The 21,928-nt window shown below is 39.7% G+C and overlaps 1 protein-coding gene across 1 annotated transcript in view; it reads left to right on the plus strand.

The window, feature by feature from the left end:
* Nucleotides 1-21,928, plus strand: part of DCC (DCC netrin 1 receptor) — a 1,991,552-nt gene that overhangs the window by 55,352 nt on the left and 1,914,272 nt on the right. The window contains exon 3 of the mRNA XM_081562140.1: nt 17,357-17,420. The gene's annotated coding sequence lies outside the window, so the exon portion shown is untranslated. The remainder of the gene's footprint in view (nt 1-17,356; nt 17,421-21,928) is intronic.

Genomic DNA, 21,928 nt, shown 5'->3' on the forward strand with positions numbered 1-21,928 from the left:
TAGACTCTTCACATGTGCACTGTGTCCCTTGCCCTAATCTCTACGCAGAGATGTTGTTCCTTTAATTATACCCTTTTGCTCCAGCATCATCAGTATTTTCTATTTGATTACTTCTGCCATGCTTTCTGCTTTTACACGGAAAGGGAGAATTGAGGGAATGTGTATGTGGTGTGTGTGTGTATGTGTATATGCAAAGGAGAGCTCTCTGTAAATCTCAGTATTTATTCTCTGAAGCCTTAACTAGAAAATCAATATGTATCAACACGTTTATTTATAATCTATAAAATGCCTATTTATTTAATAAAGAGTTATGAGGTTATAAAGTGATGTGTTTATCAGAAGTCCTAGCTTATTTAGAGAAGTTCTAAAATAAAATACTTTTACTACTTATCTCCATAACTCCATCTGTCACTGTCAGCCTAAGTTACTAATTTTGGATTCCAAAAATAGGTAAATCTATCCATTAGATAAGAATGAATTCAAGACCATCTTTGAATTCATTAGGGGTCAGCACACATGAAACACTAAAGGATAAAGATGCAACTTGAGGTAGCAACATGAATGGGTGAGATTGGAGGGTAGGAGAGTCTGGCTCTGCTGGAGTAGCAGAGTTTGTCCTGTCCAGGCCTGAGCAGGACAACTGCTAAGCCACGAGTGGTTTTGGTTGCAGTGCTGTGGTTTGGCTAAAACTGTCCTGCGGTGTAGGCAGGCATCTGGCTTGTTAGAAACGGCCATTGGTCAGAACGGCTGCACCATTCCCACTCCCACGCTCCCATGGGAGAGTTCCCCTTGTTCTACAGTGTTGTCAAGACCTGTATTGTCAGTCTTTATAATTTTTAGGCATTCAGGTGGATATGTAGTGGTCTCTAACTGTCATTTTAATTTGCATTTCCCTGATGAGCAATCATATTGAGCATTTTTTTTATAGGTGTTTTGGCCATTATGTATCTTCTTTTGTGAAGTACCTGTTAAAATCTTTTACCTATTTTATTGGGGTGTCTGTCTCATTATTACTGATTTGTGGAAGTTCTTTATTATTCTAGATACTAATCCTTTGTCACCTATAAGCCAAGAATACTTCTGAATGCAAATAAAGAACTTGACTAGTGGTGACTTAAGCAGTCACAATGTCAATTATCTGATAAAACAAAAAGTACAGAGCCAGGGAGTCCATGGCTTACTGAGCAGATCTATAGTCCTTGGCAGTTTGGCTTTTCATGTTTGTGCTTGTGACCTCATGGCTACAATATGGCTGCCATTGCTTCAGGTGTTAGGTCTGCATTCAAAGGCCAGAAGCAGTGAGACAACCAGGGAGACAACTTGTCCTTGTGTGATTGTTCCTTCTTTCAAGGGAGATAAACATTTCTCAGAAGTACTCCCAAACTTCCTTTGGTTTCCGATGGTCCACACACACCAGCAATGCAAAGGCTGGGAAATGAGCATTAGGCAATGGTCTGTGTATTAGTCAGGGTGAATAAGATGGTAAAGAATATGTCTGCAACTTGGGTTCGATCCCTGGGTTGGGAAGATCTCCTGGAGAAGGGAATGGCTACTCACTCCAGCATTCTTGCATGGAGAATTTCATGAATGGAGGAGCTTATCAGGCTATAGCCCATGGGGTTGCAAACGGTTAGACCTGGCTGAGCAACTAATGCTTTCAGTGGTGTTTGTTGTCATGATGGCATTGGGCAATCGTGATTCATGCCCTGGGGCTGGGCATGGTGCATAAGCACAGGTGCTATTATTTAGTTTTTATTTTTATTTATTCATTTTATTTTTGTCTACACTGGGCCTTTGTTGCTGCTCATGGGCTTTCTTCAGTTGCAGTGAGTGAGGGCTACTCTTGGTTTTGGTGCAGTGGCTGCTCACTCTGGTTTCTCTTGTTGTGAGCACAAACTCCAGGCCTTCGGGCTTCAGTAGTTGTAGTATGTGGGCTCAGTAGTTGTTCCAGGGGCTTAGCTGCCCTGCATCATATGCAATCTTCCCAGACCGGGGATCAATCCCATGTGCCCTGCATTGCCACGGGAACTCTCAACCACTGGACCACCAGGAAAGCACAGGTGCTATTATTTAGAAGAGAGGAATGGCACTGCATAGGCACTTAACACGGCAACATTAAAACTCCCAAACCTACGTGTTACTCCCCGATACAGTGAGGGATTCTCTGGAAAGTGTTGAGAAATCTTGGTAAGCTTGTGGACATCATGGAAGTCTCATAAAAAAAGTTAGAAAACCAAATTGCTTGACTTAAAGGCGTGAAACAATGACAACAGCACAAACTTGCCTTGAATGTCTGATCTCAGAGATGCCCTACTGGCTTAAAGAGCTGAATCAAGTTGTTAGTCCTGATCACACTTCATTGCTGCAATAGGAAGTCAGGTTTCATATCTACATTGTCCAGAGGAACCAGGTCAGATGGGGTCCCACAGGAGTGCTGAAGGCAAGTGGGGGTTAAAGGGTCTATGCCTTTGTCTGGGTCTCCTTTGAAAGTGGAGCCTGAGATTGGGACGTTTGTGTTTGAGAAGTGATTCTAGGAAACAGGAGCAAAGGCCTGAGGAGAGGCAATGCAGAAGCACATAAAGGATTGGTCATTCCTGTTGGTGGCTGCCCCATGACTGTTCTGAGGGCCTCTGGGGAGCGGATAGAATACAGGACAGACTGATTCTCTAAGTGTGACCCTTGAATGAGCTGCACTGGCCTCACCTTGACTGGGTTATACATGCAAATTCATGGCCCCTTCTTGATCTCCTGAATCAAGTCGTCTGGTGGGGAGGGTACCAGGGTTTTGTATTTTAACAAAGTCTTCAGGTGTTCACATTTGAGAAGCAGTGGTTTGCCCCACAGAGAGAGCATTCATTTAATTAGCTCACATGCCCCAGTGATCAAACCATGTGGGCTTAACTGCCTTCTACTTTAAGGTTGCTTATGCTCTAGGGCATCCCTCACCACCTTTCAGAGGAGCCCAGGGTGGAAAGCAAGAGTCTTCAGTGCAGCTGAGGCAAGGCCTATCCATGACACTTCCAGGATGCTAGTTTCTAGCAACAGTTGGGGTAGAAGGAGGGACAGAATGTGACCACTGCACGCCATGCCATCTGTGCATCGTGTCTGACTCTTCGTGATCTTGTGGATGGTAGCCTGCCAGGATCCTCTGTTCATGGAATTTCCCAGGCAAGAATCCTGGAGTGGGTTGCCATTTTCTACTTCAGGAGATCTTCCCAACCCAGGGATCGAACCCAGATCTACGTCTCTTGCATTGGCAGGTCACCACTGCACCACTAGGGAAGCCCAAAGAATGTGACAAAAGATGTCTGATCCATGAGAGGAGAACAAGAATAGGCCAGTTTAGATCTGACAGCTGCCACAATACCCGAACTTCAGAGAGGAAGCCAGGAAATCACTTTGTAAAGCATTAAGGGCTTCATCAAGGGCCTTGAGCTCCACACACTGTATAATTGCATGGGACTTAAGTGTACAGAATACGTTAACAAGACATGAGAAACAGTAGTGTTTAGGCTGTAGTGTATCCTTGAGGCAGGTGGAGTGTTTCCATCTGTTGAAAGGGACCTCAGTGATGTCTCCCTGCTGGGATCAAGTTAAAGAGAATGGATTTGTCACTGTGTTGGGAAAGAGCTTCTCAAAAGAAGATATTCACCAGTTCTCCCTTGGTTTCTTTGGAAAGTTAAACCTGTACAGTTTTCCATCTCTATTTTCTTTCATATGGCCCCAGAAAACTTCCACTTCTTTGCCACCAATTGCTTCCCATCCAGTTTTCTCCTTTCAGCCTAAAATTGTCACTGGTCTGATTTGAATTATTTGAAGAAAGGAGAAAAAAAATAGCCTGTTGAGACTAGTTAATGTGGGTTGTTGGGGTGGGGATGATTAACTCAGGTGTGGAGTAGAGGGATTCATCTCACACTTAGTGAGTGATGTTTGGTTCAACACAAGAAATCTCCAAATTTTATTCAAAAGTATTAAGCTGGGAGGCAATAATGTGAGCTGTGAAGATGGAGAGAGGGAACATATTTGCAGGCTTTTTCTACTGTGGGTGGGAGGTGCTTGAAAAATCAATTTGAAAAGTTATAGCCACTGCAATTTCACATTTATGTGTCTATGTGTATACAGATTTCCCTGGGGAGAACTGATCAACCTCTCCACCACCATCCTGCCCCACCCCCTTTTAGGGCTTCCCTTCTAGGGCACATCTCTTAAGCACCAGTTGTATCTGGTGATGACATTTAGTGTATCTCCATCGTTGGAGACTGAAAGTGTCCAAGACACAGGTCATGGCATAGGCTTAGTATCTCAGAAAGCATAGTATTGCTCTTCTAGCTTCCTTTGAAAAAAACGATGGTTGGATTCCAGGAAGAAACAATTCTCCCTTGGAATAAAACTGTTTGATTCATCTTCATAAAATGTACCTTTTCTCATGTTCCCATTCATTTCTAGACTGAGTCAATCTTTAATAAAACAGCCCAGAAGAGGGCCTAGGCCTCTGCCCTTCAGATTTAGGCAAAATCAATCCCAAAATTTGTACATTATAAGCCCCCCAATGATGCCCATGGCCTGTGAGCTGATGCACAGGATGGAATTATCAAATCAGACTCATATCAGTTGGAGATCTTACCTTTGGAATACTCTTTCAATCATCAATATTTCCATCTTCTCCCTGGCCTCAGGGATGTGGGCAGCATTATCAGAACAGTGCTGAATCTCATTCTTTCTGTTCCTTTTATCACAATGGAGGCAAGTCAGTTTTAAAAATGGACTATTCACTTACAAATGAAACAAACAGGGACATACAGAGAAAATGTTTCTGAAATTACCTTTTCTAGCTCACTTTCAGGTGCACATGTTTTTTCACCTCCCCAATCCTGTCCTAGGAAACAGAGTTCATTATGGGCTAACCTCCAAGGCTGTTTTCCTCCACATTTATGGCTCCATCAAATGGTTCATTGGCCCAATAGTGTAGCCTTGATTCCTAGACTCACAGTCAAGGAAGCAGAGAGTAACCCCACCACTTTTATTTGTCTAAGGCTATGGGGCCCACACTTTTCAAAAAGGCAGAGGAACCAGAGATCAAATTGCCAATATCCATTGGATCATACAAAAAGCAAGGGAATTTTAGAAAGCATCTGCTTCATTGTCTACGGTAACACCTTCAACTGCATGAAAGAAAGTAAAAGTGAAAGTAGTAGTCACTCAGTTGTTCAATTCTTTGTGACCCCATGGACTGGAGGCCACTAGGCTCCTCTGCCCATAGAATTCTCCAGGCGAGAATACTGGAGTACATTGCCATGCCCTTCTCTAGGGGATCGTCCCAACCCGGGGATCAAACCCAGGTCTCCCCCATTGCAGGCAGATTCTTTACCATTTGAGCTGCCCAGGAAACCCAAAGTTGTGACTGTGTGGATCACAACAAACTGTGGAAAATTCTCCAAGAGATGGGAATACCAGACCACCTAACCTGCCTCCTGAGAAACCAGTATGCAGATCAAGAAGCAACAGTTAGAACGGACATGAAATAACAGACTGGTTAAAAATTGGGAAAGGAGTACAACAAGGCTGTGTATTGTCACCTTGCTTATTTGACTTATATGCAGAGAACATCATGAGAAATGCTGAGCTGGATGAAGCTCAAGCTGGAATCAAGATTACCAGGAGAAATATCAATAACCTCAGATATGCAGATGACACCACCCTTATGGGAGAAATTGAAGAACTAAAGAGCCTCTTGATGAAGGTGAGAGAGGAGAGTGAAAAAACTAGCATAAAATTCAACATTCAAGAAACTAAGATCATGGCATCTGGTCCCATTACTTCATGGAAAATAGATGGGGAAACAATGGAAACAGTGGCAGACTTAATTTTCTTGGGCTCCAAATCACTGTGGATGGTGACTGCAGCCATGAAATTAAAAGACACTTGCTCCTTGGAAGGGAAGCTATGACAGACTAGACAACATATTAAAAAGAAGAGACGTCGCTTTGCAAGCAAAGGTCCATATAGTCAAAGCTATGGTTTTTCCAGTAGTCATGTATAGGTGTGAAAGTTGGACCATAAAGAAGGCTGAGCACCCAAGAATTGATGCTTTTGCACTGTGGTGTTGGAGAAGACTCTTGAGGGTCCCTTGGACTGCAAGGAGGTCAACCAGTCAGCCCTAAAGGAAATCAACGCTGCATGTTCATTGCAAGGACTAATGCTGAAGTTGAAGCTCCAATATTTTGAGTGAAGAGCCAACTCATTGGGAAAGACCTTGATCCTGGGAAAGATTGAGGGCAAGAGGAGAAGGAGGTGACAGAGGATGAGATGGTTGGATGGCATAATTGACTCAATGGACACGAGTTTGAGCAGACTCCAGGAGAGAGTGAAGGACAGGGAAGCCTGATGTGTCACAGTCCATGGGGTCACAAAGAGTCAGACAAGATTTAGCAACTGAATAGCCATGGGGCCCACTAGGAAGCTGTTTTTCTGAAGAGCAGTCCTCTCTCCCTATTTGCAGATCTGTTGAGATTAAAGCCTTGAAATTAAAAGATGCTTACTCCTTGGAAGGAAGGTTATGGCCAACCTAGATAGCATATTTAAAAGCAGAGACATTACTTTGCCAACAAAAGTCCGTCTAGTCAAGGCTATGGTTTTTCCAGTGGTCATGTATGGATGTGAGAGTTGGACGGTGAAGAAAGCTGAGCGCCACAGAATTAATGCTTTTGAACTGTGGTGTTGGAGAAGACTCTTGAGAGTCCCTTGCACTGCAAGGAGATCCAATCAGTCCATCCTAAAGGAGATCAGTCCTGAGTGTTCATTGGAAGGACTGATGTTGAAGCTGAAACTCCAATACTTTGGCCACCTCATGCGAAGAGTTGACTCATTGGAAAAGACCCTAATGCTGGGTAGGACTGGGGGCAGGAGGAGAAGGGGATGACAGAGGATAAGATGGTTGGATGGCATCACCAACTCGATGGACATGAGTTTGGGTAGACTCCGGGAGTTGGCGATGGACAGAGAGGCCTGGTGTGCTGCAATTCATGGCGTCGCAAAGAGTTGGACACGACTGAGTGACTGAACTGAACTGAACTGAGATTAAAGAAGTGAATGGCCTCCACATTTTGATGTTACTCTTCTTATACACAGGGAATCTTTTGCAACCTAAAACAGGCCCACTAATTTAGTGCTAAAATTCTTTTATCTTAGTTATGAATTTTTAAAACATTTTCTTTATTTGTTTATTTATTTTTGTCTGTGCTGGGTCTTTGTTGCTGAGAGGGCTTTTCTCTAGTTGCGGAGAGTGGGGGCTTTTCTCTAGTTGCAGTAGGCATGCTTCCCATTGCTGTGGCTTCTCTTGCTGCAGAGCACAGGCTCTAGGGCACTTGGGCTGCAGTAGCTGTGGCTCCTGCGCTCTAAAGCACAGGCTCAATAGTTGTGATGAAGGGTTAGTTGCTCCACCGCATGTGGGGTCTTCCTGGATCAGGGACTGAACCTGCGTCTCCTGCGTTAGGAGTCAGATTCTTTACCACTGAGCCTCCAGGAATGCTCCTAGTGCTAAAATTCTAAAAAGTACGCAAACACCCAGAGCTATGGTGGAAGAACCTTTATGGGAGAGTCCAAACATTACCATCTCTGAGCAATAAAATTATTCTAAAAGAACTCAAAAATAATTTTTTCTACTTTTCATCATACCCTTGTCATAATTCAAGATTTATTTTATAGTCTGTTTCCTCCAGGCTGCAATTGATCAGTCTATGATTCCACAGTTGTTCAATCTGACACATGTTTTGGCAGGAAAATACTCTTTTGAATAATAATTGTAAAAATATAAATGATCCTTCTTATTCCTTAAATCTACATAGAAAGTAAATTACCAAACTGGACTGGATCTCAGCTCTGTTGAGCTGCAAGCTTGGTTTAAAGTTTAGTTAAATCAAAAAGAGTGCTACCAAAAAGCACTAGAAGTAGTAATTAACAAATATCCCAGAAACGTTTGAGAGGGTTAGTAAATCATAATGATCACATGCTTGCCAGTATGAAATAATACAGGTTATCCTTTCTTAATAGTGGGTTTGTGTAAGAGAGAGAGGATGTGATGCATAAAGAACTAAGGGACATTCAGTCTGATGTCTGCCTTCGTGCTGGTTCTTCACAGGTGATCAGGATATCTTTAATCTACAACCGTATCATGAATGTACAATTGCACGGACTCCACAAATATTACTGACATAGGTCTGACAGTTCTCTCTTTCTCTTAATGAGTTCAGAAATCAACTTTTCCTCTTGCTAATTCATGACAGTGGGTGATGAAGAAGTGGATTTCTCTCAAGCATTTTAGCCTGGGAATAAGATTTCTGCAACATATTGCTTTTCCTTAGATTTCAGTAGCTCACACTGTTTTTCAGGTCTAGTGGATTTTGACAGAACATGATTTTTATGCTGAGCATTTCCTGTGAATATTTGAGCCTGGCTCTGCTCTAGGAGACCCACAGCCTAGCCTGAAAGGGGGATATACAGGAGAGATGCCATTGGTGGGACACTCAGACAGAATACAGTCTCCAAGGTGTCCAGCCCATGAAGTATCAGGAGTCCTAAATCCTATGGGCAAAACTCCATCACTCCCTGTCTCAACTTCCTATGGGAAAGCCTTAGCCTTCGGGTAATAGGAAAGAAATTCGAAGGAAATTCTGTCTTGGAGTTCACGTATGTATGGGGTAACATGTTTCCACTGAGACCCTAGATGGTGTCGGTAGTGCTGGGTTTATTCAGAATTTGCAGTCATGTTCCTGTCCCATTCATTTCCTGATCATAACCAGGACTTATTCTATCAGGCAAGTCAGTTTCCATAGATTATTGACTATGGATTGGGGCAAGTGGAATGAACAGGGCTAAGCTTCCTGTTGGCTCGTGGCTATGATGAGTGCTTGGGGCTTAAGAGAGAATTGGAGAGATGGAGGTGATGATGGGGAGGGATGTTGGTACTTTTCTGGTCCTGGACCAGGAAGCTTCTCTCTTGCACTGCCGAAAAGAAAACCACCACAGCCTCAGTTAATACTTGATTTCTACAAGAAATTTTATTCAAGAAAAAAATTACTTGTACGCCATTTTCTGTTTAGCTTCTTGGCAAACATCACATTCTATTTTTCAAACATAATTTGTACCAATTTTATGAGTCTGCAAAGTGTCTTGTTTTCAAACTCAGAGATTCTCTTAAAAATATTCACTAGCAGAAATAGTCCGAAACAATTTTTTCTTTATCATGGCTTAAGCTGTTTTTTTTTTTTCTGACAAAATTTGAACTGCCAAAAGCTTAGTTTCAAGGAAAATGTAAACACACTAGAAATCAAAACAAATGGGATGAAAAAAAGGGACAGCAACATGATAAATACAAGATCACTAATATGGGTCCTGATGCTAGGGCATATTTTAACTCTAAATGATTTTCAGGAGGTGATACTTATAGAGGAAAAAACCTGTTAGTTGAGTCATCTTAGTAACCAGTTGTGTGACCATTTTATCTGTCTTAATCACTTTGTGAAATTATGGGACTGGGCTATGAGATCATAAGAACCCCTTCTCTTCTTACGTACTAGAAATCTGGACAATATCTTTTATTTTGCATTTAAGATAACATAAATTTTGAAAAGACATCACATTTAATTTAAATTTCAGAAAATAGTTAGTTGTATTTAATCCATCAATTTAATTTTAGTTGAACAAAACTTCTTAGCTAGGATATGTCCTTTAGATTTCCCATGACCTTTGACCAGAATAGTACATGATCAGGTATGATGCTTTGCCATGTGAATGGAAATGAAACAATGGAGTTAGCTGCTTAGGGCTTCCTTCCAGCAATTCGGATGATCCAGGGCACATTTTCTCATCCAAACCACTGTATACCCCAACAGGCTCTTGTGATACTGAGGGTCAGTATAGCCAGACACCTACCATTCTTTTCCCATGTGCTGACTTAACCTATAATGACACTAGAATGGGACCAGAGCCATTCTTTCTAGAGGAGACATACCATATTGGAAGATAAGTCAGCAGATGAGTTTTGTGATATGTACCCCTCCCAGAGGACAAAATATTGCCCTATAATCTTCCATATTACCATTCAAAATTGATAAACACCCAGGTAGGGTTCCTTAATGAGTATGGCCCTCGGGATCATTTAGAGAGAAGTTGGATAAAAGTTAGATCAAGTGCCGGATCTGTTAGGCACTGTAACTTTTGATAACTTTTTGATAACTTTGATAACTGTATCAAAAGTAAATTGATCAGATTTACTTTTTTCTAAATTGAGATATAATATATATGATACATAATATATAAAATATACACTATTATAAAAGTTTCAGATATACACAGAGTGATTCACAATTTTGAAAGATAATACTCCAGTTATAGTTCTTATATTCCCTATGTTGTACAATATAACCTTATGTGCATGGGTGCTTGCATGCTAAGTCACCTGTCATGTCCTACTCTTTGCAACCCTATGAACTGTAGCCCACTGGGCTCCTCTATCCACGAGATTCTCCAGGCAAGAAATACTGGAGTGATTTGCCATGCCCTCCTCCAGGGAATCTTTCTGATCAGGGATCGAACCCGAGTCTCTTACATCTCCTGCTTTGGCAGGCTGATTCTTTACCACTAGCACCACCTGAGAAGCCCACAATATAACCTTATAGCATATTTATTTTATTCATAGTAGTTTGTACCTCTTAATCCTCTTACCCCTATCTTGCCCCTCCCCCTCCTTCCACTAGTAAATATTAGTTCTCTGCATATGTGAGTCTGTTTCTTCTTTTAAATTATTTACAAGTTTGTTTTATATTTTAGATTCCACATCTAAGTGATATCATACAGTATTTGTCTTTCTCCGTCTAATTTGTTTCACTTAGGATAATAGTCTTCAAATCCATCCATGTTGTTTCAAATGCTAAAATTTAATGCTCTTTTATGGCTGAGTAGAATTCCATTATGAATTCCCCAGGTAGTGAAGTGTAAAGAATCCACCTGACAATGCAGGAGATGCAAGAGATGCTGGTTCTATCCCTGGATGGGGAAGTTCCCTTGGAGGAAGAAATGGCAACCCCCTCCAGTATTCTTGCCTGAAAATTTTCAGAGGAGCCTGGGTGGGGGAACTGCAGTCCGTGGGATTGCCAAGAGTCAGACTGAGTGACTGAGCACACAGAATTCCATTATATATATATATATATATATATATATATATATATATATATAATGTATGTATACACACACCACATCTTCTTTATCCATTCATCTGTCAGTGAACGCATAGGTTACTTCCACATGTTGGCAGTTGTATTAAATAAATAATGCCGCTATGAATACTGGCATGCATGTATCTTTTCAAATTAGCATCTTCATTTTTTTCAGATATATCCCCAGGAGTGGAAATTCTGGGTCATATGGTAGTTCTATTTTTAGTTTTTTGACAAAGATCCGTCATGTTTTTTATAGTGGATACACAAATTTTGCAGTCTCACCAATAGTGTACAAGAGTTCCCTTTTCTTCACATCCTCACCAATGTTTGCTACTTGTGTTCTTTTTAATGACAGCCACTCTAACATCATATTAAAAATCAGACACATTACTTTGCCAACAAAGGTCTGTCTAGTCAAAGCTGTGGTTTTTCCAGTAGTCATGTATGGATGTGAGAGTCGGATTATAAAGAAAGCTGAGCGCTGAAGAATTAATGCTTTTGAACTGTGGTGTTGGAGAACACTCTTGAGAGTCCCTTTGACTGCAAGGAAATCCAACCAGTCCCTCCTAAAGGAAATCAGCCTGAATATTCATTAGAAGGACTGATGCTGAAGCTAAAGCTCCAATACTTTGGCCACCTGATGTAAAGAACTGACTCATTGGAAAAAACCCTGATGCTGGGAAAGGTTGAAGGGGGGAGGAGAAGGGGATGACAGAGGATGAGATGGTTGGATGGTATCACCGACTCAATGGACATGAGTTTGAGTAAGTCCTGGGAGTTGGTGATGGACAGGGAAGCCTGGCGTGCTGCAGTCCATGGGGTTGCAAAGAGTCGGACACAACTGAGCGACTGAACTGACTGACTCTAATAGGTGTGAGGTGACACTTCATTGTGTTGTTAATTTACATTTCTCTGATGATGAGTGATGTTGAGCATCTTTTCAAGCGCCTGTTGGCCATCTGTGTATCTTCTTTGGAAAAATGTCTATTCAAGTATTCTTCCCATTTTTTGATTGGATTGCTTGTGTTTTGACTTTTGACTTGTATGACCTCTTGATATATTTTGGATGTTAACCCCTTCATCATATGATTTGTAAATATTTTCTCCCATTCAATAGGTTGTCTTTTCATTTTGTCAATGATTTTCTTTGATGTGCAAATGTTTTTAAGTTTAATTATGTACCATTTGTTTATTTTTGCTTTTATTTCCCTTGCTTCAGGATACAGATTAAAATGTATTGTTATAATTTATGTCAAAGAATATTCTATGGTTTTTTTCTGGGAGCTTTATGGTTTCTGGTCTTACATTTAGGTCTTTAATAAATTTTTGGCTTTATTTTTGTATATGGTGTTAAAGGATGCTCCAGTTTCATTCTTTTACAGGTAGCTGTCAAGTTTTTCCAGCACCACTTGTTGAAAAAGACTGTCTTTTCTCCACCGTGGTTGTTTTTTCCCACCCACCAAGTAAATGAGGAAGTTGGACTGTTTCAACCTTTTCCTAACTAAAACTGTATTTTTCAGAGTGTTACACTTGAGGAGTTGCTATGTATTATAAGAAAAAACAGTTCCATGATTGAGTGTTTGGGAAATGGTATGTGAAACAATGTTAACAGGTTTCTTTGCTATAGACTTTCTCCTAGTCTCTTCTATGCAGCTATGTTTTTGACTCCAATATGAGAGTAAAATTAAGCTTTTATTTATTTGAAAATGATTTTTTGAGGAGCAGCCTATGATATTAGTGTTCACAAAAGTTCTTTCAGCTTTATGAATCTCACAAATGCACTAATCATTTTAGAAGATTTGAATGTCTGTTAAACTCAATGAAGATCCACGTTCTCTGGGAAGTCATTCTGTATTTCACTGTTTTCCAACAGGAACTTTCTCCTCCTCTCAATGGAGAGAATACTGTCTCTGATCAACTGAAAAGAGAATTATCAAAGAGAGTGCTTCTGAATAATTTGATGCACATTTCCTTGACTTTTATTGACTCTCCCATCTCCACAAAATGATTTTTTCTTCCATTTTCTGAAATGTAGCCTTGTGTAAAAAGTCAATATATGAAAATCCAAACATATAAAGCATAAAAGATGAGGGGAGAGCTATTTATATAACAGGAGAATTCTCTACGTTACACAACGATTCCTCCCAGAGTCTGTTTTAGAGCAAAAATTGGAGACACTGAAGAAAATTCAGCGGTCTCACAGTTTCCTCTAACTTCACCATCTATTACCTTTTAGTAATCTTAAACTTTAAAAGGGAATTCCAAGGTGGTGCTAATGATAAAGAACCTGCCTGCCAATGCAGGAGACATAAGCGATGAGGATTTGTAAGATTGCCTAGAAGAGGGCATGGCAACCCACTCCAGTATTCTTGCCTGCAGAATCCCATGGGCAGAGGAACCTGGTGGGCTACAGTCCATAGGGTGGCAAAGATTCAGACATGACTGAAGCAGCTTAGCACGCAGATGCCTCTGTTTACTCACCAGTGGAATTGATTTAGCCTTAGAAATGGCACCTTCCTCTTCCACATGGCCCATGGGCTACTCCAAGATCCTCTGCTGGTCAGGGAGGTCTTTCCCACCAGCTGGGGACCACTGTTTAGTGGCAAGCAAACTCCAACCAGAATCTCATTATTTATTTTCCCAGTGTTGCTTGTGGCTTGGAGACTTATTTATCTGCAGAGATTATCACCCACTGGAAACAAATCTTTGTATATTATTTTTTAATCACGCCTCTGAAACATGTATTCTGTTTTGCCAGCTGTGTGAGTTGCTGGGACGTTCCCCCTTGGTTGAGAAAACGGTTTCTCAGTCACAATGAATCAAGACGTACACAAACTTGATTTTTAAAGGTGTTTCCTGCCTTGTTAAGCCAATCATTATGAGGACAAAGGAACAGTTGGATCATTGACATGTTGGCGAAAAGCATTAGCTTTCTTGTAAGGGCAATTTGCCACTTCAGGCCTAATTAGGCTAGTTAAACACATCTTTGTGAGTCAGTGGGCTGGGAAGTCTTTATCCTTATCATGAATGATGTAATTCAAAGAGACTCTTAGCTCTAAATGGAGATGCCCTTTCAGGGCAACGTAGTTCCTATGGATTGCTGGATATTTTAATCTCTAGGCCTAACTAACACATTGGTTTATGTGCCTTGAGAAGACCATCACCTCTAAAATATTTCTTCAGTCCTTCATTAAGTAGGATTTGATATCCTTGGTGACACTTTAGGAGAGGAGAAATCAGTTAAAACACCAAGTCCCAAGAGTGAATGTTCTTTTTCAGGTTATTTTGAGCTAGCTGTTTGAGAAAAGAGAATGGAGTATGTAAGGGGTGGGGAGGAGGCCAAGAAATCCTTGCATCTGCCAAACCCACACTCTGCCTGTAGCTCAAGCCTGAGGACAGACACAGATGACGGAAGATTGGTGTGCTTGGCTAACTTCTCCTATGGCAATGAAGCATATTGTTCTGCCCTTGATAGTGGGGGGTTCTGATTCTGTCCCTAGTTCTGCTTCTCCAACCAGCTCTGTGATCACAACGATCCATCAGCCTCTCAGTTTTCTCACAGGAAAGAGGGGATTCATCTCTGCTTTGCTTGGATGCAGAGAATGTTGTGCTGAGGGCTGTTCTACTAAGATCATGGTTCTGAGAATTACAGATTATGATGATTAATATGGGCAAAGGTCATGACTTTTTTCTTGCTTCTTTTACGTCTGTTTGACTTATATGGAAAGAGCACAGGTATTAGAATTGCACCCATCTGAGTATGAATTCTTTTGCTAATCACTCAATTTCCTCATCTATACACCAGGGAGTGATCATCTGTTTCACAGGTAGCATGAAGACTTGGCAAATTCTACTGCTTTCAGTTGTATCATCCGGGGTTGGGCCTAGCAGTCTTTCCCTAACAAGCTTTCCCTCTTGTGTGTTTGGTCAATGGCAAATGCAGCGTCATCAACCCTTTCACAAGTCATTCATGGCACTTAGTTGTGGGGTTGTTGCTTTATAAGAATAACACTAAATTGTGACATTTGCACATCCCCTGCTACACTGTTTCTTTGCTTGTAACATATAAAGTCACTTTATCGTGTAATCTTTTTGAAGACACTTAAAGCAGCAGTCCTCAACCTTTTTGGCACTGGGGACCAGTTTTGTGGAAGACAATTTTTTTTAACAGACCACAGAAGACAAGGGGATGGTTTCACAATCATTCATGTGTATTGCATTTATTGTGCATTTTATTTACATCAGCTCCACCTCAGATCATCAGGCATTAGATCCTGGAGGTTGGGGACCCCTGATTTAAAGCAATAATTAATGATCCAAGTATAAGTTAAAATTGAACTTCAGGTTAAAACCATAATAAGATACCAATAGAGCATTAAAAAACAAAAAGCAAAAATTAGTTCTACTCCTCCTCCCTCGCCCCTGCCCCCACCCTCAACTCATGCACAATGGAAACAAACCAAGCAACCAAACAAAAACTAAACACAAATCTGACATAACAATTTTTGGCAAGGGTGTAGAACAACTTGGATTCTTATATATTGTTGGTGAGAATGCAAACTGGCATAACCATTTTAGAAAACTATTAGATAGTACCTAGGAAGCTGAACATATGCCTACCTTATGACCCATAAACAAATGCATATGCACACCAAAAGTATACAAGAATGTTCCTGACAGTTTTATTTATAACCACCAGAAACTAATATCAGAATCAACTGTGGTGTATTCACACATTGGAACACTACATAGTAATGAGGGGGTAGTGGGAAGCTTCCGTGGTGCTGGTAATGTTTTACATTTTGATCTCAGAGGTAGTTATACAAGATTATTTATTTTATAAGAAAAAATCAAGCTGTACACTTAAGATCTCTGCATATATTTTATACTTCAGTAAAATTTTTGCTAAATAAATAAATATTGATATTACTCTTAAAGAATTCACTGCCAGATGGCTGGAAAGTTTCTTTAGGCTGCAATTAAAACATGTCACAATTTTAGAGATCTTAAAGTAGACATTAAATAAAGATGCAATTTACAATTCAGCACTCACATATTCATGCAATTGTGCATTATTTTTTATTCAGAAATAATTTACCAAAAATCCCCCACACAGATATTAAGCGTACAAGTCAGTGAGTTTTGCTACATGTATACATGCAAGTAATGATGACTCCAGTCAAGATACAAACATTTCCTTCACCGCTTGTGTTTCTTCCCTATCAATTGTCCACTTCTTCTACCCAGAGGAAGCTAACTGTTCTGTTTTCTAATTTTTGAAATATCGTTGATTTACAGTATTTCAGGTATACAGCAAAGTGATTTATTTAAACACATATATATATTCTTTGGAAGATTTTCTTTCGTTATAGGTTATTGCAAGATACTGAGTATAGTTCCCTGTGCTATACAGTAGGTCCCTGTTGTTTATCTAGTTTATATACAGTAGTAGTGTGCACCAACTGTTCTTAATTGCAGCACATCAGGGTAGCTTCACTTGTCCTTGAATAGAACAGAATTAAAATAGAAACAGAATAACAAAGCTATGTACTTTTGTGGCTGGCTTCTTCATTCAGCATTATGCTTTTGATAGTCATCCAAATTGTTGAATGCACCGGTGGTTAATTTTTTATTGTATGAATATAATATTATTTTTCTTTCATTTCCCTGTTGTTGGATATTTGGGTTATTTCCAGCTTGGAGTTACTGATGAATAAGACTGCTATCAATATTTTTGTGCAAGTTTTTCTTGAAATGTGTGTCCTAAGAAATCTTTGTCTCTTAGGTCATAAAGTCGTTTCTTATGTCCTTTAAGAAGCTTTTTTTAATGTTTGTAACTGTGATCTATCTCAAAATAATTTTTACATATAGTGGGAGGTGAGGATTCAGTTTCATTTTTATCTGGTTGTTCAAACCCTGTTTGTTGAAAAGAATCCTTTCTTTCTCCATTTGATTACTTTGCATTGTCTCTTGAGAATCAATGAGTCATTTATGTATAGATTTATCCAGGAGTTCCCGTTTAGTTCCATTGATCTATGTACTTACCTTAATTCTCATAGCACACTGTTTTAATTACTGTAGCTGTAGAATAAGTATTGAAATCATAGAATGAGTATTTATGTGTTGATTTTTCTCATTAGGTAATACAAGTGCATTTATAGACCTCTTGACAATGAAGATAAACTGCATCTAGTGTCCTATACGGTAAGTTGATTTTATGTTAGATGAGAAATAATCACTCTGATTTCAAAAACCTTTCAGGCAGGATACCTTAAAACATGGAGCTGTCTATGCTACTCAATAAAAATTTTACTACTGTTTATCCTGCTTATCGAAGGTAGTAAGTAAATTTCTTATGGCTCTGTTGATATTTCTGCCCTTACTGTGAAGTTGGTTCTTAGTACATCTGACCATATTAAATAGTAGCTTTGGGTATATAGTAATTGATAAATGTGCTTTTATTTACATTTCAGTCTTCAGTATCACTTTCAGCATACTTAGTTGGTCCGAATTTTCCCTTTTTTCTTTTTGTTTTTTTTTAATGTTTCAGTGTCTTCCCTTTTTTTTTTTAGCTTATTTTTGCCTTTTTTTTTTTTTTTTTTTTTTAAGAAAAAGTGTGCTATAACCTCAGCCCAGAGCAATAAAGATTGACCTTAAAATAATTAGGTGGTCTCATTTCTTATTTGTTAGTGACTGGTTGAGGTGTGGGAATGTGGGGCAATTCTAGGCAATAAGAGGGGATGGGGTATGACCTCTGTAGTTCCTGTGAAAGGTTTTCTGGCTGATAAAATGAATTGGGGGTTGTGAACAAGGTAATAGTTTCTCTCCTGCTGTTATTGTTGCTGGATGTTGTGAAGTCAGGTGGTGATACCTGGAAATTCTGTAGCCATCTTGTGACCAGGAGGAGACTTACAAGCTGATTTGCTGAATTAAGCAGACAGAGTCAAGAGAAGGAAGAAATCTGAGTCCTCAAAAAAATGAGTGAGTTAAAAAATAATGTTTTAATCTATCCCCGGTCTTCTAGTTATGGGACTTAAAATTTTTTGCTCTTTGTCAAAATCATTTGAGTTAGGGTTTTTATTTGCTCCCTAAAGCATGCTATCTGTTAAAGCATGCTCTCTTGCATTTTAGCAGCTCTTTGATGTGCTAAGAACTCATACTCAGAAAATTAAATGAATGAGGCATTAGATTAAGAACCAAAGCATGAGCAAAGGCATACTCTATTGACCAATTTTAGTCATCAGAATGTATGATTCTAAAAGTGAGGGGGGACCACTTACCTTCATAAAGTATGAAAATAACTGCATGAACTTGATACTGCTATGTCTTGGGATATGGATATTCATAACTCAGGTAACTATAGATGAGAGTAGAATGTTGGGGGCAGGAGAAGCAAAACCAACTATAGATTTTTGAGACAAAGTTCACGATCATGTCCCCTGCCTAAAGAACAACTGGACTATAGAGACCTGAGCTTATGAGAGATGTCAAGTAGCTCAGCTACGAAAGCTGAGTGCAAGGCAGGACCAGGCATAGAGCTCCTGAGTTTCTGTGTAGGAGGGGCTTAACAGCTGCAGCAGGTTTCTGTTTGGACCTGCCATTGCAAAGAACTTTTCCTATTAGCTATCCATATTAATGAATGGGGCAGGACAGTAGCCAAGGCACTGGTTACCTCCTCTGAGTCAATGATTAACACCAAACCAATTTTCCTGCCTTGGATTGAGAAAACCCACAGTCATTAAAAAAGCAAGCCAACCTCGAGATCTATAGCTGTTTTATTTTGAAATCAAGTAATTATTTCAAGTCAGAAGTGCATAAAGTATTCCTAAAGGGTTTTCAAGACAGAAAAATGTCAGTTCTGATTGGTTTGCAATCAACGTAGTCTTTCAGTTTTCAATTTCATTGAACGGAATGCTCCATAATTTGAACTCCTGATGCTGAAAATTGAACTGAAAATGAGACTCTCATGTTGTTCAACCACTGCTTTGTTATTGGTCTGATTATTATTAGTAAGTCATCTCATCCTTGTCGGAGGAGAACAAGAGACTCCGTCCTTGCCTTCGAGGTGTACAGGCAAGATCCCTGGAAATCCTTTTTTTCAAAATAGCCTATGCAAGGTGGGGAATTGGATCTTCCACTGGTTTGAGTCATGGTTCTTTCCATTTCAAGCAAAGGGTCTTCTTTTTTGGCTAAATTTCTACATTTTAAGAGTTCTTCCAATGGGAAGGAGTCAACATCCCTGTTATAGAGGACGTGGCAGCATGAAATCCATAGACTGAATTGCCTGGGTTTCTTTCAACTACTGTACACAGGCAGGGTTGGAGTTCATTGGGAGACCTGTCTTTCTTGCTAATATGTTAACGTACTTTTCTTGGTTAATACGTTTATACATTTGCAGGGGTCTTTGGAAAAATAATGTGAAAAGTTATTTGTTCATAACTCATGTTTTCCCTACTATGGGGTGGATTGAACTGAATAATGTATGTTTAGCTCATCTAGAAACTATAGACCAGGGGAAAAAAAAGACTTCGCACCAGATAGTTTCCATTTCAAATTTAACACTGGAGATTACTGTCTTTGTGTTGTCAGGCTTACGCTGCATGTATGTGTGTGTGTGTGTGTGTGTGTGTGTTTGGAGTGTGGCCCTCAGGCTAAAGCTTTTTCTACCAGTTATGAGCATATTTTTTAACTTGAAGAAAATGCTATCAACTTCTACAAAAAATTCAAGCTGGCATCTCACAAATCACAGAAAATTGTACCAAAGAGTTCAGCCCTAAAGTTTACAGAGGTCATACTGAAGCAGATGCTCAGAGCCTGTTCATATCATGCTGCTGAGTTAGTAGAACAGTAAATTAGCCTGTGCTGCATATTGATAATGTTGACTGATGCGTAACTTTGGGGACCTTATTGTAAGTTTGGGGCACTTCTGATCTGACTCTAATAAATACAAAATGTTCAATATGATTCAATATGATCACATGACAGAGGTAAGACTACTGAAGCAGGGGTACGATGGCCTTTTCCCTCCTGCACCTTCAGGGAAATAAGTTTGCCTGCATGCCTTTTACACTCAGCAGGGTAATGACAGGGTAGTGCAAATGGAGAAATCAAGAAACTAGGCCAGTGATTACAGGGAGAGTGGATGTGAGGAAAGATGGGAGGGGAGGAGTTTGGAGAAGATACAGTTCTTAAAGAGGGTTTGTGGAAAAGAGAAAGATTCTGGGAAATAGCAGCCAAATGTGACTCTGAGGAGATAAGTAGGAAAGCATAATTTTTAGTAGTTTTTCCTTTGTGTCAATATATTTCCACTTTCTGAAACCTTCAGGAAAGATGCAATCAAAATTGCCTTTGGCCACTGAGAACAGCGGGAGGTAGTCCAACTTTATATATGTACAATCGCTTATTTCACATTATACAACCTGTTTCTATCACTCGTCTTTCAAGTTCCCAGATTAGTTATTGAAAAGTTTCTTGAAATTATGTCTTGGTGTTGCTCTGCTATCAGGAAGAAAGTGCTATAGTTTAGTGAGGGTACAAGAGTAAGCATGTGGTCTGGCAAATTAGACATAAAGATTCTGTTGGAGGATTTTGGAAAAGGTGTTTTCCTGATACAGGGAGAGGATGCTTACAAAGTGAAGGTCTCTTCCTGTCCTGGCTACCCTTTGACCTATTTTTTTGATGGCTTGTGACTGTTAAGTGACTTCCCAGAGGTGAAAGGAGGGCCTAGAGATGGAAGTATGGAAGAGACTGGGGTCCTTTACGACACTGTTGAGCTGGTTCTGTATTGTCCACCTTTAGAGTACTTGTTCAAGTCTTCTAAACCACTGTTTCTAACTGTACATTTTTCTATATTACAAAATTTTGTTAATCAAGAGTAAATTTCCTTATGGTTAAGCCTCTAATATTTAACTTTTTCTCACCTGTAGCCAAAGTCATTACTAACTGGCATACAACACATTTAAAACTTTCACCATTCATAAGGTGCAACCAAACAAGACAGAAATAAATTGGAATTAGAACATATGAAAAATTGCACTTATCATCCATACTGTCTGATTTTTCAAATGTCTATATGGGTCAGAACTGTTTGGCCTCATTGATTGACTTTATCATGAGCAAATATCATAATTGAACTCAAATATAAATTTTCATGAATAAATGTTTGCAGTGTATCTGTTTTACATATTGGCATTCAATTAAAATTTCATCTGAAAAACAGCTAAAATAACTGAGAAACTCTAGCAAAAGCCAAAGGGAAGTAGGATAGTTAAATATTTGCGTTTGTGTATATGTGCATGTAGTAATCACTGCATTTGATATCTGATCATTGAAGTTTATTAAACTCCTATGTGGGATCCACCATTCTGGGAGCTAGAGATACAAAACTTAATTTGATAAAGATTCTGACATCTATAAGACTCCAATTTGATCAACAATCTGACCATATGCTCAGGATGAAAACCAAGTAGTCATCCTTCAAAGTCTTCACATTTGTAATGCGTCAGCAAATCACTTTTGCTCCAGCCCCTGGATACAACCCCCTCTTATACTCTTCATTTCTCCCCCCTTGAGCTCAAGCCATCACCATCTCCCACTTGTCCTTCTTTGTAGGCTCTTCTCTATGTGGTAGCAAGGGTGATTTTTTTAAAAAAAACCTCAAGGAGATTATGATGGTCCCTTCTTTTCAGCCTTTTCATGGCTTTGCATCACTA

The sequence above is a fragment of the Giraffa tippelskirchi genome, chromosome 14, assembly GCF_054371585.1.
Source record: "Giraffa tippelskirchi isolate mGirTip1 chromosome 14, T2T-mGirTip1v1.2.pri, whole genome shotgun sequence".
NCBI classification, from domain to species: domain Eukaryota; kingdom Metazoa; phylum Chordata; class Mammalia; order Artiodactyla; family Giraffidae; genus Giraffa; species Giraffa tippelskirchi.